Source organism: Passer montanus, unplaced genomic scaffold (genome assembly GCF_014805655.1).
Source record: "Passer montanus isolate IOZ18808 unplaced genomic scaffold, ASM1480565v1 scaffold67, whole genome shotgun sequence".
NCBI lineage: Eukaryota > Metazoa > Chordata > Aves > Passeriformes > Passeridae > Passer > Passer montanus.
This window is the reverse complement of record NW_024371815.1, coordinates 3,690,635-3,702,883: the sequence shown is the minus strand read 5'-3', so window position 1 is coordinate 3,702,883 and position 12,249 is coordinate 3,690,635. Positions and strand designations below refer to the sequence as shown.

At 45.8% G+C, this 12,249-nt stretch overlaps 1 long non-coding RNA gene across 1 annotated transcript; it reads left to right on the top strand.

Annotated features, from left to right (window-relative positions):
- Nucleotides 1–3,331: 3,331 nt before the first annotated feature.
- LOC120511598 lies at nt 3,332–5,478 on the top strand. The gene is made up of 2 exons (XR_005629768.1): nt 3,332–3,865; nt 5,347–5,478. It is a non-coding gene; the product is annotated as an uncharacterized LOC120511598 (long non-coding RNA).
- Nucleotides 5,479–12,249: the final 6,771 nt, after the last annotated feature.

Sequence of the window (12,249 nt, the reverse complement as noted above, 5' to 3'; positions counted from 1 at the left end):
CTCCGCATTTTGTTTTTCTCTGATTTCCCAAAAGATAAAGAGGGACCTACCAATATTTGCAATCGGATTTTGTTGTCTCCATTCATCGCTGAATTTCGAGATACCTTTAATGTGGTTCGGAACATCTTTAACATTTAAAAGCTCCCGTTGAACGGAAAAGCAGAGACATTCTTGTCCTGCAAGAAGGAATTTTAAACTGGAATAGGTCTCTGCTCTTTTTGTTTTACCATTATTAGCGTTGTTTTTGCGCTAAGAAAAATACAAGGTTTAGGCTGCGTTTAAGCGCTGTCTGCGTTGCAGGTGGAGCGTAGGGATCGGGACCCTCTCTTCTTTGTTTTCTCCTCTGTTTTTGAGGCGGGGGGCCCGGCAGAGCCGCCTCTTCCCACCTGGGAGCGCAGAGCGCGGTGGCGGATCCCGGTGTCCCGAGGCAGGTCAGCACAGGCAGGGCACACACCTCCTGTGCGGGAATTTGTCGGCCGGGAAGCCCCCGCAGGTCTGACCCTTCCTTCCATCTCTGCATCCCATCACCTCCCCGAGGTTTCCCCTCTTGTCGGAGGTGGGCAGAACCGGCACGGGCAGGGCCAGGCAGCGCTCTGGGCCAGGCGAACCTCTCCGCGCACCCCGGGGAAGCTATAGGTAAAAGGAAAGGGAAAATAAATCCTTTTTGGAGTCGTCGGAAGAAGCGGCTCCGGGGCAGGATGGGCAGAAAGGCCCCGGGGAAATCGGCAGGGAGCTTGCGTGACCCAGGGGAGGAAGGCGGAGGGTAGCTGTCCTCGGGCACTCGAGTTGAGCAAGCCTCTTTCATCTTTTCTGTCGCTTTGGCTTAATTTACCTCTGCCCTCCAACGCCCTGTGAGTTTAATCACATCAGATCTCCTTCAAGCCAGAGCCAAAGACTGGAAAGAACTAAAGAATGAGCAAGAGGATGAGAGAGTGGAAGGGAGAGAGAAAGGGAGAGAAAGAGGAAGGGAAAAGGGAGAAACAGAAAAAGGATGAGAGAGAGAATGAAAGGAAATTAAAAACTAAGGAATTGAGAGAAAGAATGCAAGTAGGAATACGAAATAGTCCCTTTATCTTAGGTAAAAAGTAATAGGCAGGTGGTCACAGGGCTTCTGGTGACATTTGACACGGCAGCAGAGATGCTGTTCCTCTTCCCCGGGCGCACAAGCGCAGCCCGCGGGTGGAGCGCGGCTCCGCGGGTGACGGCAGCTCCTCCGTGGGGCCGAGTGGGACTTGGCCAGCTTCTCCTGACATCTGTGCGTGTGTGAAATCATTGTAGCGCTGACATGCAACACAAACATGCCTCCGTGAGAGCCCGCTAGTCCCTGGGCACCTTTGAAATCTGGGTCTGATTGGGGTGTTGTTTTGGTTTGGTTTGGGAAGAGTTTGTTGGTGGAGTTGGGGCTTTTTTTGGGCGGAGGGGAGATGCAGTCTCGTTGTGGTCCCTTGAAACGAACATTGGGAAGGTTTGCTTTGTTGATTTAGTACCAACAACAATTGCTGGTTGGCAATCTTTTATTCGCATTAGCTCTGCTGCTCGGATGTGAAAGGAGAAGCGGGACGATTCACACCGCTTGCTGGAAGCCTTGGTTAATGGGCACGGATCGATTAGTTGTCAGGTCTGCGCCTTCCCCAGGTCACGGCGTGAACCGGGGGTTCCCAGCGGCTCCGCAGCATCCCTCGCTCCTGCATCATTCCCAGAGCTGCGGCAAGCCCTGGAGCCGCAGCTTCGGCGGCCGTGGCAGCCTGTGGCGAGCTGGGGTCCAGTCAGGAAGCCCACCCGAGCCCTGCGAGAGCCTTCTTGTTTATTTGCCTGTTTATGGCCCTGTGTGTGCCCCGCTGCCCTCCCCCCTCCGGCCGCCGGGCCAGTGCCGCAGCGCCTTCCCTTCCCTTCCTTTCCCTTCCCGGCAAAGGCTGAGGAGGGGAAAGCTCCGGGAGGGGAAAGCCGTGGAGCGGGAGGGAGCCCGGGGCTCTGCCCGCGGTTCCTGGGCTGCTCCGGTCCCGAAGCCCTGCCGAGCCACCCCCGCCCCAGCCGGGGTCACCTGCGGGAATCCCTGGATGAACTCGGGGGTGGGGGACCCCCCTCCCCCCAGAGGAACAGCGGGCTTGGATCAACTGGTTGACAGACTTCTGTCACGTTTGAAGCTTTTTTAATGAGCAAATGTGCTCCCTTCCAACCCCCCTTTCTGCCCCATCTACTCTGGTCAGCCTCAAGCGGGCGGCTGGGAGGGAGGGATGGGGCAGAGGGGCGGCTTCTCTCGCTGCCGGGGGGAAGGGGAGCTGCTGCCCAACCCTGCCCCTCGCAGCAGCTTCCCCTTCGCAACCTGGCTAACCCAGCGTTCCCGGCTGTTTTCCAGGGATGGAACCATGTCGTTTTCCTTCTTTCCCTCGGTCACTGAAGAGGGGCCACCCCTTCGGTCAGCGCCGTGCGTGCTCACCGAGAGCACCCAGGGGGAGACCAGCAGACATTCAGGCCGACCTGGGTCCCCTTCCCAGGGGACAGGAGGAAGGAACACCCGCTGGCCTTCACGGTCAGTGGCAGTCCGGACAGGCCTGTGGGAGTCACCCCTGAGCCCCCCGGAGAGTGGCTGCTGTTTGTAGGTGGGAAAATAGGACTTTTTTTCTGGTCACCGCAGCCCCGGCCGTGCCACAAGATGTGTCATCCTGGGAGGGACAGCCGGCTCGCCCCAGCCCCGTCGGTGGCAGCAAATCCCCCGCAGCACTGGGGATGTTCAAAGATAAAAAAAGTTAAACCAAGCCAACAACACAAATACGCACACCCATCCCAGTGAAGGCGGTGGACAAGGGCTAAAGACAAAGAGGGAGCCAGGTCAGAAAGACAATTGTCGTTTCTGATTTTGCCTTTGTGATTTCTTCACTTTCCATATAACATTCAGGTGTGCTGTTGGCAGCGGCGGTAAGTCCCACGTCATAACCTTGCTGAAATTTTTCCACCGGTCGGTACAATTCAAACACTCGTTCTTCTTAAAAGAGAAATAAAAGAAAATAAAAAGTCATCCCCAAACGCGTGGAATTAAGGTTCTACTAGGATTTACACTTCCAAACAACCATCGGGCAGTATCCCGGCACCAAAAGCCCCGCCGCAGGGAGTGCTAATTTTTCCTAAGGATACCTTCCCCATTTTAGGGAAAGCGGGCTAATAACTTAAGTTTGTGAAGTCACATGTAGCTTTAAATAGGCATCAACATTAACAATCACGAACCTCGCGCTAATAGCTCTTAAATACCTCGCTAATAACCCCCACGTGGAAAGAAATCCCCAAGTGTTATAAATTCAGTTTAACGACCAGAAAACCTCCTGGGCAGCGGCGAAATACGAAAACTCCTTTCTCTGAGTTCCCTGTCTTTGATTTATTTTTAACTAGGCGCTCATGGGAACGCGGCGCTGGAAAATCACGTCCAGATGTACCTAAAGAGGCGCTTTCTCTGCTGAAAACCTCTCTCCTAAGGGGAGTGAAGAAAAAAAAATCTTTAAAGTAGTTTGAAATTTGGTTTTGCCGTGGATCTAACCGTAAAAAGAAGGGGCAAAGCGGCGGCTGCGTTCGATGCAGAGACGCTCAGCGAGGAGGGAGCGGCTCTGAAAATAGAGCGCAAAGGAGACGTGCTCCTCTAGGGCAGCCTGCACCGGGTGGAGGGGAGGCAGCTCAGAGCCCAGGGCTGTTCGCTGGTCTCTTTCCGTGCTTTGGGAGGATGCCCGGGTTTGCCCGGAGCCGGGCGGGCTGCAGCCCCTCCGCGCCGCAGCCCCTGCTCCTTCGGTGAAGTATCACAGATTTATTTGGCTGTGAGAGTGGGTTTGCGGGAGGAGGAGAGATAAACGGCCCTGAGAAATGCAGGGGCTTTTCACAGGTAAGAAATCTTTTGCCTAAGCCTCTGCAGGGACTTTTTAGTGCCTTGAAATGTTTGAACGAAAAACATCTATTTCCGACAGCTTTCACAAAGGTTATTCGCTTTTTGTTTCGGTAATTTTGATTTTTTTTTACTTTTTTTTTTTTTCTTTTGAGAATTACATCCAAGATAGAATCGGGAAAGGGAAACAAACATGGCTGTGCTTGCTGCTGGCTCTCATTTAATTTATTCCGTCTAATATTCCATATAATAACATGAAACAATGGACAGAATCATCCATCCCCTTTCAATTGTACAATAACGAATTATTCCGGTACAGTAATTTGGGGCTGGATGTACCTGTACAGATTTATTTTAAGTTTTTGTTTCCCGATGAGAGATTAACAAATCGCCTGAGCAGCCGGCCGTATGGAGAGCACAAAGCTGTCTGTCCTCGCCTCAGTATCGGGTATTACAATTCAAATCCAATCCTTTTCACCCCGTATTATTGGAAAAGGTTGTAGGGAGTTGGCCTTTGTTGCAGGAAATCCCATTTAAAAATTGCTTTATAGGCCATTTACTGCAATCCTCGACATTGATCTCATTACAAGTCCCTCTCACCGCTGTTTATAAATCCTGGTATTTACCAGCCCTTGGCAGCCACGCCTGGTGGCATTGCTTGCTAGGGTCTGTCACTGGGAGGAGGATAAGAAATGGAGGCTCCGTGCCACTTTCTGGATGGTTTTGTCTGGAGGAGACATTATTATTTACTGGAACAGTTGGCCAGAAGTAAATCTTGTACTGACACATCCAGTACAATCTCTTAAACCTCCAGGCAGTCTGTTTGCAGAGGACGTGGATTTCTGTGCCGGAGCCTTCTCACGCAATGGCCTAATTCAGCCAGGAGGGGAGAAACAACCCTCTAGGTGGTGGGTTAATTGTTGGATTTAATAGTCTGGAGAAAAATGAAAAAGCAAATTAATAGAATTAATCTCTGAACTGGTTCCAGAAGCTTTGAAGGGATGCTCTTCCAGAATGCATCTCTGGGCAGGACTGTGTGGCTATGAAGTTGATAAGTTGTAGCATCTTTGGGTACTAGCAACTGTATAGATAAAGGGAGGAGTTAGGCCTTAAAACTTGCCTTTGTCTTGAAATGGGAAGCTGCAAAACACATGCTGGCTGGAAATGAAACAAAATACAGTGATGAGTGTACTTTTTCTTTCTACCAGTTCTTTCTGTACTACCAGGTAAAGCCACAAATCAAAACCAGGCTGAATGTTCCTCTAAGACCCATATTTTATTTTTTTTTTTAATGGCAGCTGGATCTAGAACTAAGGAAATATGTGGCTATATTTGAATTCTGAAATAGCATGAAGATTTTAATCCCATTTCTGAATCATTATAACAATAGGGTTATCCCAATGGCTATGTTTAAAAAGTTTCTTTTAAATTAACGTGAGAACAGAATTGGTATTTAGAATAATGTTTGTTTTTCTCCCTAGGGAGTATCTGTACCTGATGCCTAAGTCGTCAGTGGGATTTGCCTGTTGCAGTACTGCCAAGCTGGTTTGAGGCTAGCTGTCCTCAGAAGAAGCATGGAGTCTCAAGTTCCCCAGCCAGTACCCTAGAGAGAAGAAAAAGAAAAAAAAAACCCAAAAGATTCCCATCCCGGACTTGTGGGAAGAGCAACAAAACAAGCAGGCAGATGCTTCTACCTTCTATTTACAAGATTTCGGGAGAATGTCAGGCCTGACAATCCATACTGTATGTAGAATATCTCTAGGAGCTCCTTTATCATGGTGTGTCCTGTCAGCTGATTCAGCTCAGTGAGTCATCAACAGTTAAACTATGCTCTTAAGTTCTGGAAGACAAATTTTCTAATCTGAATTGAAGCACAGCCACAGAGTGAGGGCTCTTGCACCCCTTGCTAACTAGGGGGTAGTCTAGGGTGAGGAATTCTTGCTAAAATTTTCCATCATAAGAGGCTAATTAAAGCCAGAAAATGAAACGAGACTGGATCCAAGATCTTCTGAGTGTGAAATCTGTCATTGTGTTCTAGAGATTTTTCTCTCCATTTTCAATATGTCTGTTTCATTGCATTTCTTCTCCTCACACTTGTTTATTACACTGATTTCCAGTTCGTGTTAGTGAAGGTCCTTATCAGATTGATTGTTCCTCTATTATGATGAGTTTCTCTGGAGGCTGTCTGATGCATCCTCCTGCTCAAAATGGTCAGAACAAGTTGCTGAATAGTTAAATGGATTTTTCTGTATTTCAATTTTTACCTACTGTGTCTTTTCACTGGACATCACTGTGTGCAGCTCCATCTTCTTCACTATCTTTTCTCACAGGAGTGTTGTTTACACATTATAAGATTTCCTGGAGCCTTCTCCAGGCTGAACAGTTCCAGATCTCTTGGCTTCTCAGAGGATCATCAAAATTGGAAAAGAACTTTAAGATCATCCAGTCCAACTGCCAGCCCAGCACTGCCCCTGTAACCCCTAAACCCCATCACCCACTGTCAGAACCAGAGGTGTCTTAATCACCTTCAGGTGTAGTGACAGCTATTTCAGCCCCTTAATTGTCTTTGTGGCCCTCACACCAATAAGGTCATGTCTCATCCTGGGGAGCTCAGAGCTGGACACAACACTCCAGACATATCCTGCCATTGTTGGGCTGAAAAGAATGATTGCCTCCCTTCACCTGCTGGCAAATTCAAATTTAGGATCACACTCCTGCATGCTCAGAGTCTCTAAATTCCTCCTAGGTCATCTGTTCTGGCTTCTTTTTTAATTTCTTCAGGAGCTCCTTATTCATCCATGGATGTCTCCCATAGCTTTTGTTTAATTTTCCACACATTGAATTGGACTGTTGTTAAGGTTGAAGGAGGCTGAAAATCAGCCAGCTCTCCTGGGACTCTTAATTCTTATTTTCCAAGAGAGGAGAAAAGTCCATGGGATTTTGACAAGCAGGTACGTGAAAGTGCCAGAGCCTGTTGGGTTGTGTTTCTGCCAGTTGCTCATTTCCTTCCCTTGAGGGCCTTCAACTTCACAATTTCATGGTTGCTGCAACCAAGACTGCCTTCAGCCCTCTCATCCCTGAACAGCCCTTCTTCATTTGCAAGGATGAGATTCAGAAGGCTGTCTCCTTCCACCTGTCCCTTCAACAGGAGGGTGTCAAGAAGTTATCATTAATGCATCTTGAAAGCAGCCAGGGTCCCTTGTACCCCGTTGTCTTGCCCTTTTGGCAGTTTTTGTAGTAGTTAATCCCAATTATGAGCACTTCATAATAATAAATTATTAAATGAAACTATTGTAAGAATAAATTATTTAAAAAACCTAAAGAGCAAAAATATGGTCCTTATTCAAACTGATATTTTGAGTTTCAACTTGCCTAAGTGGAGATAATGAACTACTAAATGGAAATTAACATGTTTTTTGTGGTGAAAAATAGACCCAATTCAAAGGAAATCTGTACCTCCTACAAAATACTGTGTCCTGGGGAGGCATGATACAGAATTGTTATATTAGAGAGGATTTTCCAGTGAGGGACCCTGTTGGGGGTATCTGGATTAAGACTGGAGAATCTGTGGAAATCTGTAGGTTCACCCTGCCTGACAGGTGAGCCTTCATCCAGACAGGTGAGCTTCTTCCTTATTCCCCCTCAGTAGGATGGTGGTAAGAACTGAAATGAGAAAAAGTGAGAAAACTTATGGGTTGAGATAAAGGTACTTCAATAAGTGCAATAAAAACTTTAAAAAAAAGCGAGTGCTTATATTTACATCGCTTTCAGCAGAACAATACTGTGACAGTCATCAAGCAACAGCTTCTTTGGCAAAACACTCTGCAGTTTTATTGCCAAGTGTGATATTACGCAATCTGGAGGATCTCTTTGTGGGTTGGCTCTCCATCTGTGTCCTCTCTCAAACCCCTGCTCACCTCCTCCTTGCCTCTTGAAGGGGCAGAGTTGAAAGGTAGGGAAGTCTTTATGCTGTGAATCTGATGGATGCTGTGCATTGGTCAGTAATAGATAAAGCACTGGTGTGATATCAATGCTGTTTTGGGCACAAATACACAACACAGCATCATATGGGCTGCTGTGAAGAAAATTATCTCCCCCTCAGCCAGACCCCAGTATGAGGCTTTACACTGTTTTTAGGGAGGAAAAAAAAAATAAAATTGAAAATCTGGTCTGATCATCATAGCTGTTTTTTGGTTTTTGGGTATTTTTTTAAGGAATATGATGACCTTTCTGAATGGTTTCTTCATGAAAAGTTCAGTGGCAGGTGAGAGTAATAATATCTGATAGAAAGAATAATATGACTTGACTTCAGTAGCACCTTCTGGCCAGTTGGGAACTTGGGAAGTAGTGCTCAAGGTGAGCAGAAGAAATCCTCCTCCTGGCACAGGATCCCTGCCTGGGCATTTGGGTGGGATGGGATGTCAGTGTCACGGATCATAGGGGAAGAGCCCAAGGCAGGTCAGTTTGGTAAGATCTGACCTACTAATTTAAACACTTCTTTCTAGGCACAGTGAGTAAGAGTGGCTTTTGTCCCTTACTTAAAGGCTTCATTTGGCTTAGTTAGCTGTCTCTAACATTAATTTGAAGCTTTGTTGTGTTTTTAGAGAGCATCCCTCTCCCTCCAAGCTGCTGCTCTGCTCGGCTTTCTGTTCCCTGGGCAAATCCTCAGTTTCTTACAGTTCTTCACAGTGTCTTTATGCACATAAAGATTCTCACTGGAATCACACACAAAATATTTTATGAAGAGACTGGCTGTAAATTCACAGCTAGCAGCTAAATAGCCTCCATACCATTTAAAAACTCAGTGAGATTTATATTTCTGCACTGTTAGTATTGTTTTACATCCTCTGTTATCATAGATCACCTCTCAGCATTCAGAAACTGAATACTGTTGAATTTTGGAGTTACAAACTCAGCGTCATTACATGCCTCATATTATTGACATGATGGTGAAAGAGATCAGGTAATCTTGTGTTTAAATTGCAAGACAAATTATGTAAGTTTGCACCTTCATTTTGGAATATTTTACATGAGAATAACTTTTTTTTTGTAATAATTTTATCCAAAGATTAAAAGAATTTTCAGACTGTAGATGAAGTTATGCAATCCTTAAAAAGTGGTGGTTTTTTCTTTGAAAATCAGCTCTGGTTTGTGCAAATCGGGGTATGAATACAAAGATTTGAGGAGTATTCTTGTTGTTTGAGTTTTTTTGAAGGGAGATAGTATCCATTGATAACTTACGTTGAAGAGATTAAAATGTATTGGAAATGGCTTTTGCTTTTAATGAGGATATTTTATTAAAGTCTTGTTCAGTGGGATGAAGCAAGCAGAGCCAACGGAATAGCCTTCATTGAAATATACTTTGATGGGTTTTTTAATTTGGTATTTTTCAAAATACTTTAACATCTCTCCAAACACAGAATAAAAAGACAGTTTATTCCCTCAACAATTCAACATTTAAATAATTCCAAAATTCTCAATAGAACCTGAAACCTCTGCAGCCTTTCAATCTGCTGCCTGGATGGTTGGGTTTTTCAGCAGTAATAAAGCTCTGTTCCCATGTGTGATGCCACAGGAGCCACTTCATCTTATCAATAAGGTCATTCATGAAAAACAGCAATCTTGCCTTTAGAAAAGATATTACAGAAACTTCATGGTTTCCAGAAAACATTAAATCCACATTAAAAACAATCCCATAAAATCCATCAAATCCATAAAACCACAGCTCAGCTGTCTGCAGCAGCTGCTGTCCCACCTGAATATTTGCCTCAAACGTGTCCATCCCTTGAAGGCACTCAGTTGCCCAGTGACTGTGGTTTGCAGAGAGAGGTCTGAAGGCTTTCCTAGGCATGTTGACATAAGTATTTAATAGGTAATGTGAGCAGACTTTAGGAAGGGGGAAAACCCAGTATTTCTTATACCAAAGTAAAAATCAGGGTTTCTGGCTTCCAGAGAGTGTGTGCCACCCTGGGCTCCAGTCTGGCTTACCCCAGCCAGGGGCTCTTTTGTCCCAGGCTGGCACTCAAGCACTTGTGTGGCTGTGGCTCCAAGAAGTGGCTGCTTTAGGGACAGACACAGCACATTCCTGCAGCTGCTGATCACCTGGGAGAAGCACACCATGAACCATGTGAGATAAAGATACTGATGGTTGGGGGGTCTTCTGCCTCTGATCAAGGATGCTGCTGGACATCATCCTGAGGCTGGCTGGATCTCCCTTGTGCATGGTGAGAGCCACAGAAGGCATTTCCCAAAGGCTGTGTGTTGCTTGCAGCCTGAATGCCAGAGGGTCTTGCTCAGTTCAACAGGATTCACACCTTTGGCTTAATTTATTTCCAGATACTGAAGAGTTTTACTATGGGTGGGGTTTCTTCATCACTGCATGCAACAGGCTGCTCTCCTCATGGGGCATCCATCCTCATGGACACCCAGCAGAGCCCTGCTCTCCCTGTAGCTCCCTGGGAGACAGAAACACAGTGTATTTTTCACTTACTGCCCTTAGTGATTTAAAAAACAGAGGAAAATTTGGAAAATACAGCTACTTCCAGTCCATGACTGAACACACCCCCAACACAGCAGGGTTTCATTTGTGAGTGTGAAATATTGGCAATCATGCATCTGTCCTGGACCAACTGAGCATTTCTCTGAAATTTAGGTAAAGCTGAGGATCATCTCCCCTACTTTAGGCTGATGTTTCCCCACATGTCACCCAGCAGTGAGCCCCTCTGTGCTGGCTGGTGGCACTACTGTCCCCAAGGGGCTGATGGTGAGCATTTGGGGTTGGGATTACTGCCCCAGCAGCTGTCAGCTCTGCCCAGGCCTAAAGGAGATGCTATTTTGGGAGGCACCATGACCCAGCCTGGATGGGAAAACATCTATTTAAGGAAGAAAGCAACTTTAAAGTGCTTTATCCTTACATCTGCAATAAATGTGTGCATGAATCACTTATGGGGAAAAAAAGACCATTTTGGCAAGTTTAGGTACTGCATAATTAAGAACAATACAGTGTTAGCAGCAACAGATCAAGAGCTAGTGCCAGTGTAAATGGTAAGGAATGTCTCTGAGGTTATTCAAGAATTGTACATCCAGCATTATTACTGAAATTCATCCACAGTACAGAATAATAGATGTTACATAGTCACTGACCTGGTAGTACATGTAAGAAAAAATGGGTGGGATTTTTTAATGCATCAGAGAAAGAAAAATGCCTACTTTGGTAACCTCATCTGTGGACAATCCACTGAGTACTCAACATGTTTCTTCCTTGAGCACAGCAAAGCAATGCTCTGTTAGAGGGGTACTGCTGTACAGGGATGTAAACTTAATAATTTGGGGGGTATTTTTTGCAGATATTTATAATTTTAGATCACTGAGTTCATAGTCTTTGAGTGATTTCGTGATCATCAGGCTCCTAAGGGGAGCATTGAGATAGCACTCACATCTTTCCTTACAGAAAGCCACTGGCACCAGGGCTGGGTAAACATGAATCCAGCCAGGGTCAGGCAAGGCAAAGTGTGGAGAAATGCTGCTACACCATCCCGTGACTGGATGACTATGGGAATTTAGCAGATAGTTTGTTTCTACTAGCAACCTTTCTGTTGAAGAAAGACACCAAGGCAGGAAGAAAAAACTCGCCCTGCGTTCTGGGATTTTTCTTGATTCCAGTGGATGCTATTGACAGCATTCTTGGTTTTCTGTTGTGTCCACCAAACTCTGTAGCTTTTCTTATGAGGTTTCGGTCTTTCTTCATGGCATGGTATTAAGAAACATTCAAATAAATTTGAATAAAACTTCTTAGATTTCTGTGCATTATATTTTACTTCAGTCAAAATCAAGTTGTTGACAAAAATGGATATATAGAAGCAAAAAATTTGTATTTTTCCCAGAGCCTTGCCTCACTTTTACTGACCAAAATGTATAAGAATCCTCAAGGGCCAGATTTCTGTCCAGTTTTCTCAAGCAGGCTAGGCTCTGTGCTCCAAACTGGGGAGAGCTGGGGCTTGATCAGGGACCCTCGTGCAACCCTGAGAGAAAACCCTCCTGTTTATCAACTGACTTATGTCAAGGAAGTGCTAAAAGGAATTTTCCAGCTGTTGATCCTAAATGCCAAAACTCACTGAGCTGAATTTATTTATCTACCTGACTATATCTGAGAGCAAAACCGATCTGTCATTTCTGATCTTGCCTTTGCATATGATCCACACATTAGGACCATGGGTCAGGGAAAGAAAAGCCAAATGAGCAGCATTTTTCTGAACCAGTTTCCCTGCCGAGAGAGTTGTGTAAGAATGATGCCTTAGGCAGGCTACCTACTTCTCTGGGTGAGCAGCTGAAAATTGCATTTGGGGTCCCCCCCCTTTGTTCTGTGTTTGTTCCTTCACTGCCTC